Source organism: Larimichthys crocea, chromosome X (assembly GCF_000972845.2).
Source record: "Larimichthys crocea isolate SSNF chromosome X, L_crocea_2.0, whole genome shotgun sequence".
NCBI classification, from domain to species: domain Eukaryota; kingdom Metazoa; phylum Chordata; class Actinopteri; family Sciaenidae; genus Larimichthys; species Larimichthys crocea.
In genome coordinates, this window is record NC_040020.1 from 1346029 (window position 1) to 1352184 (window position 6156).

At 41.3% G+C, this 6156-nt stretch overlaps 1 protein-coding gene across 2 annotated transcripts in view; it reads right to left on the reverse strand.

The window, feature by feature from the left end:
• The window catches only part of doc2g (double C2-like domains, gamma), a 41627-nt gene extending 37676 nt beyond the window's left edge, over positions 1-3951 (reverse strand). The window contains exon 1 of one of the 2 annotated variants that reach the window (XM_027283288.1): positions 3909-3951. The gene's annotated coding sequence lies outside the window, so the exon portion shown is untranslated. Of the gene's footprint in view, positions 1-2038; positions 2310-3908 lie in introns of those variants that run through there. The other variant, XM_027283287.1, reaches the window with a different exon arrangement.
• Positions 3952-6156: the final 2205 nt, after the last annotated feature.

Sequence of the window (6156 nt, forward strand, 5' to 3'; positions counted from 1 at the left end):
TCTCAACAGCAGCAGGAGCAGCAGGGTCAGACGTATTCACGGCGAGTCGACGCCGGGGCGATATGTTGAGATTCACACCACATCTGAAACATCTTGGAAGGAAACCGAAATGTGCCTGAAATGTTTTTTTTATCAGTTCATGCTGAAACCTGACTTCTCAAAAAGGCCAAAATAGAAATTGCCGGAACCTTTGGCACTTCCAAAAGTGTGACTCACACATTGTGTCAGCACACCGAGTCTGCGCTCAGCGTGAACCTTCAAATGTAGTGCTGTAAAGTATGAGCAAGTGATGTCAGTCGCGTATCTGCACTTCACTTTAATCCTTCCCTTATCTCTCTCTTTCATTCCTCTCTCTCTCTCTCTCTCTCTCGTCTGTAAGCCCCCCCGAGCAATATTTACATAATACTATTTGAAGGCTTCTTCGGTCCTTAGCATATTTGTCACTAAATGAAGCACAATAACCGCGACCAAACTCCGACCTCGTTAAGCCAAACGCTACCATTTCTATATTTCCTCGGCGTGATTAAGAGAAACCGAAGATGTGCGTTTTCTCGTACTCTGCGATCGCGGTGACAAACTAGAGATCGGGATGTGACACTTTGTTTACTGGTGCTGGTCGCAGATTAGAAACTTTCAGCTGTTAAAGACCAAAAAACACTAGATAGCAGCTAAAAACATGCAGCCTTGAGACAATGGTATGACAACTGTATGACACAACTACATGACCACTGCAAACACGGGCAGGTCATTTGAGGATGAATGTCACGTCTCATCACCCCTATACACTGTATCCATCATGTCACTGCTGCTCACTGTCAACTCTTCTCCCTTTATGTCTTGTGAATTTTTGTCCGTTTCATCTTTTCTTTTTCCACCCGCCAAGAAAAAAAAAAAAAATGAAATATGAAATCATTTTTGCTCTTTTAGTTTTTGACTGATGCGTCTGTTGTGCGACTTGCCGAATAAATGGCCCCCTTTCAAGCCCCATTTGTCTTGCGTCTCGCTTTGATAGCTCATATCAAAGTCTTGATTCTGGGGGCTACAATGAATGATTATTTTTTCATTATCAGTTAATCATTTTTACAGATTTTTTTGTTTGTTTTTGTTTTAAACGTCAGAAAATAGTGCAGAGCCCAATCTGACACCTTTTTTTTTTTTGACAGATGCAAACATGTTTCGATTTAAACAGATAAAAGCAGCAGAGACGGATGATTGGCGCGATCATTCACTGGCATGACTGGCTGGAAAAATGACTCCAGACTTGATCAATCGCTCATTAAAATGATTGAAGATTCATCTCGTCTGTCGATCAACTAATGAACCGTTTAGCTCCGGTCAACTTGTGTAGCTGACAGATAGCTGTTAAATCTGTTTGTCTTTGCAGCAGCATTCTTTTTTTTGGACATGTTCAGATTTGAAGTTCTTGCATGTCCTCCTGTATGTTGTCATGTACAGTATGCATGATGCGATCAGAGCAGTTATAGATTAGACTCTGACTTTGCAATGAAATTGTTCCAGTAGAGGCAACGCAAACATCACAGAGTATTATTCCTCTGTGCAGGTGAAAGAACATTTTGTTTCATACTGTTTACATCCGTATATCTATAACTCAGCTCTCGTGCATCCTAAAACATGCTGACTCTAACTAACATACGTGATGCACTGCACACGCACCGAAGCCGTTCATATCCGATTTAACTCAGTTGTAAACTTGCATCTCTTATCGCACATCCCTCCTGCCTCACTAACTTACAGTACTCAAATACACTCTCTCTCTCTCACATGCACACACGTGTGTTAAAAACTGCCTGGTCCCATCTTCAGTACCTACACTCATTCAGTCACTCGCTCTGCTCTTATGTAACACAACACCCAAATTCACTGCTCGGGTACCCACATACGAACGATCACTTGGAGCATGTTGCTCACAAACTCTCATCCGCTCTCGCTCCCTCTCACATACAGAGGAGACGCACATGCGTGCACATGTGCACACACAGTCACACATCCACAAATATAGCCATCCACAAATACGTACCCAGGGACAGTCTTCATCTGTGCCAGCACTCCATCTTGCCTGCTCTCACGTCCTCTGTTTCTCACACACTGAGGAGCATGCAGACCAGCTTTGAGTCAATATATCCCTCTGTACTCTCTCTCTCTCTCTCTCTCTCTCTGTCTCAATTCGGTTGCTCTCCTCCTCTCCTCCCGTCCCTCCCTCTTTTTCCCTTCCCCTGTAGTTGTGACGTATCTGGTTAAAATCCCCCCCTCCGTCACTCGTTTGCAGACTGTGCATATAGTGCTGTCACTCACTTTCTCAGCATTGAGGAGATTTAAGGAAACCCGGGGAAGAAAAAATAAAAATGGTGGGTGAGGTGCAAAGAGAGAGAGAGACACACACACACAGAGCCATATATTTATATATATTTATATAGCTGGAGAGGAAAATGGGTGTGAAAACACTGAACGCACACAAAAGGAAATATTGCCCTGGGATGAGAAAAAAAAAAAATCCAGCAGCTGAAGGACGGAGAAAGGAAATTAAATTCAACATGTTGACAGAGCTGAACAAAATACTGTGCCAGCCTTACAATCACACTGCCAGATTACTTTGTGTTGGCCATGAGCATGGCCAATAACAGCCAAGCATATGCGTGTTAGCGTATGCGCTTGTGTTTTGTTTGTATGAATCCAACTGTGGCAGCTCTCGTAGTGTTGGCTGACACCTGCCACAGTAATAAAAAAGGAAACAATGCATGAGCAGCAGCGGACCTGTGCTGGGTGACACTGCAGTAAATTACTGCTGGGTGTAAGAATGAACGAATGTCAAGGACAAGGAATGGATGCACGCTGGTGTGACGTTAAGTTTGGGGATCCTGGAAGTTTCAGGATCTCATTTTTGGGAGATGAATTTTCATATTCTGTGTCACCTTTGATCGGTCCTGACAGCACTTTTTTTTTTTTATTACACTGCTTTCAAATCTCGTTTTATATATAGTTTTATAACTGTTAATAAATCATAAGAAATTCAGCAGGGCGTTAAATCTGTGGGCGGTCTACTGGAATTGATCCCAAAGATCACTATGTGTAATAACATCGTCTGTGAATGACTTTTTGGTAAACAAAGTAATATATGAATAGCCTTACTTCATGTTCAACCCACAGACTACACAAAGCTTGAAATATCCCTTTATTTGATGCAATGAAACGACTGTGATTTATCGCCTTTATCAAGTGTTTGTGGCGGGATTGAGGGCTAGCAACTTAATTATTTTTCCACGCATGAGGTTTAATGAGGTCAGAGGAGAAGAAAACAATATCTTAAGGGGAAAAATGTGGCTGATTATTACACTTAAGTAGAAGCAGGAGCTCTGTAAGATCTCAAACACTGAAAATAAAGCTTAAAAACATGCAGGTCAGGGGGAGGGGGGTGAATTTCAAAAGCTGAAAAACAACACGTTCACTTTGTAAAGTATAGCAGGCGAGCTGCTTTGATCGCAGAGAATATGGCATTTCAATGACGTGTTATCGGGGCACTAATTGATAACTGTAATTTTCCACGGTTGAGAAGTAACAGACGAGCAACAACAACAAACCCTGGCCAATTAAATTAATGGTCAGCTTGAGTGAAGACGTGAGGTAAATACATGTGGATGTGCATGCTTGATTTACTTTGGGCATCTCATTACTATCAGCATCATGTCATCAATACTGTGCTTACAGACCATTCCAGTGTATATTCATTAAATTGCGAAAAGGACACGAGGGCTAAATGAGTTGAAATGAGATAAATGAACGCTCAGTCTAGCGATGCTAAACTATCTGTCTATAAATACGTGCTTTAGACGTGGACTACGTGCTTCAAGTGGCTTAAAATGAATGCACAAGTGCTGCTGAAGTACTAGTACCTCTGTTTTTGTTGGAGGACGACGGCCCTCTCGTGCTCCTTACGGTTGGTTTCCACAGAGCTGCTCATCCCTGTAGTGAAAAATGAAAAAGCACACGTGTGCGACTGTGCATAGGTGAGCGCTTACTCCACCCACAGCGGTGGTTATCAGACAGCTGCAGAGCTCTCACAGCTGACCTGCTGACCACCAAAACTATCAGACACTCTCCACGTGGCTGGGCACACAGGAGACATACTGTACCCTACCTGCCCAGAGGGCTCTTATTGCAGTCTTGACACGTTCACGTCATGGTTGACTCACACAGAATTACAGATTTCTGGTGTGTCTTTTTACAGGGTTGGTTGATCGAAATTACCAAAATAAAAGTCTTAATTACACTTAATGGCATTTTGCCGTGGTTGTAGCTGCCATAGAGGACATCGAGGTCATGTCTCCTGTGTTCTTTCTGGGAATTCAGTGGCTTTGACGACCTTGGGGTGCTTACATTGTTTGCATTTTTTATTTTTTATTTTTAGGCTGATGCCACTAATTTTAGACAATATCTCTCCATTTTATTCATTCCTGGCAGCATCGTGAGAGCTTTTAAGCAGATGTTGGGGGCTAAAAAAAAGTTGGCAAAAATAACTAGGTGTAATTAGGTGCAAACTGTAGGGAAAACTTTGAGATTTTAATTTGGAATAATAATTAAAATTATGATAATTTAGAATAAACTAATTAGTAACTGTTAGTTTCTAGAAAAGTTTTCATGAAAGAAGCTTTTTTTAATAAAACTTGAGCAAATATAACTAAACAGCTACCTTAAAAAAAAACAAATTATTTTTTTTAAATTAAAGTTTTACGGCTCCGTATCTACAATAACCATGCAGACTGTTTTCATCATGTTTTGTCCTGAGTCTACCCAGAAACTTCATCAACACTACTCTCTACTGAAGAAATAGTGCTAGATTCCCCTCGGAAACATATAAACAGTATCTTTTTGGTAATTTAGGTTGACTGAACCCAGTGTGAGACAGATCTATTGGCAGAAATGGAATATAATATTCATAAATATAAAAAAAAGACACCTGAAAACAAGAACGTTTATGTTTTCGTTACCTTGGAATGAACCTCTAATATCTACACATGCAGTTGGTCCACTGTGTTTCTACAGTAAACCAGACAAGACGAACCAAACGCTGGCTTTAGTAAAGCCTTTCACATTTTTCACAGTCACTGTAGGTTCTTTCAAGGTGAGTCCGTCACAAAGCGATTTGTGCTGGGTTCAGCGCAACCTGGTTGAACTTTGAGGGGGCGTTGTGGTGTTAGTCACGCTTTGCTCAGCACAGTAAAAAAACAAACACTGTGACGTGACACATGCCATTGAAAATACAAAAAGGAGTGCAGTGATGCAGTTGCTGCGTTTGTGTCCAAAAGGGCGATGACGGGAGGGGTATTCAGTTGGTTGCAAGTTTTAATAACTGACGGAAAATTAGGGAAAGGAAAATGATGCCAGTGTATGACCTTGTGAAAATACTGAGTCATTGATCTGAATAACAACAATTCACAGTTTCATCCAACTAAAATTTATTTAAACTCAATTTATTTTTCGATTAAAATGAAATTCGACTCACTGGTGTCTTAAAAGTGGCTTCAAATGACTCACACATCCGATATTATTATCTGAATGGGAAGATGACGACATCATAATAATCATAATAATAACGTTCAACATTCAGGAACAGGTTTAACTGACGCCGTTCTCCATTCACAGTGACACCGAGCCACATCATGGATTTGTCTGGTTTACCGCGAGGGCAGCTCTGAGAAGGAAACGCAATCAATTGCGCTTGAAGAATGAAGTCTGGACAACGGGGCTGCGGTATTGATCTTTCTCAGGGGTAAACATTAGGTAGCCTGTCAGATGGATATTTAACACAGTGGCATTGCCCATGAGCTGACAAAAGTAAATAATAGTCAGCGGTGTCCAAAAAAAGAGAGATTCAAACTAGAAGAGTGAAGCCTGATGATGAGGAAGCAGTGACAGAGACAAATGAATTCAAAGTATGTTCAGTAATAGTGCAAATTTGCAAAAAATATACGTCCCCCCAGCGTCCATGTCAGCATGATTAAAGCATTCATGGCGCTCGTGAGTACAATATAAATAATAAACATCTAGAATGAGAGAGAGAGATCGGACGGAAAGGAGAGAGAGAGAGAAAGTAGACGACCAATTTGTGGAGGAGCATTCATGCGGTCCTTCTGCATGGCA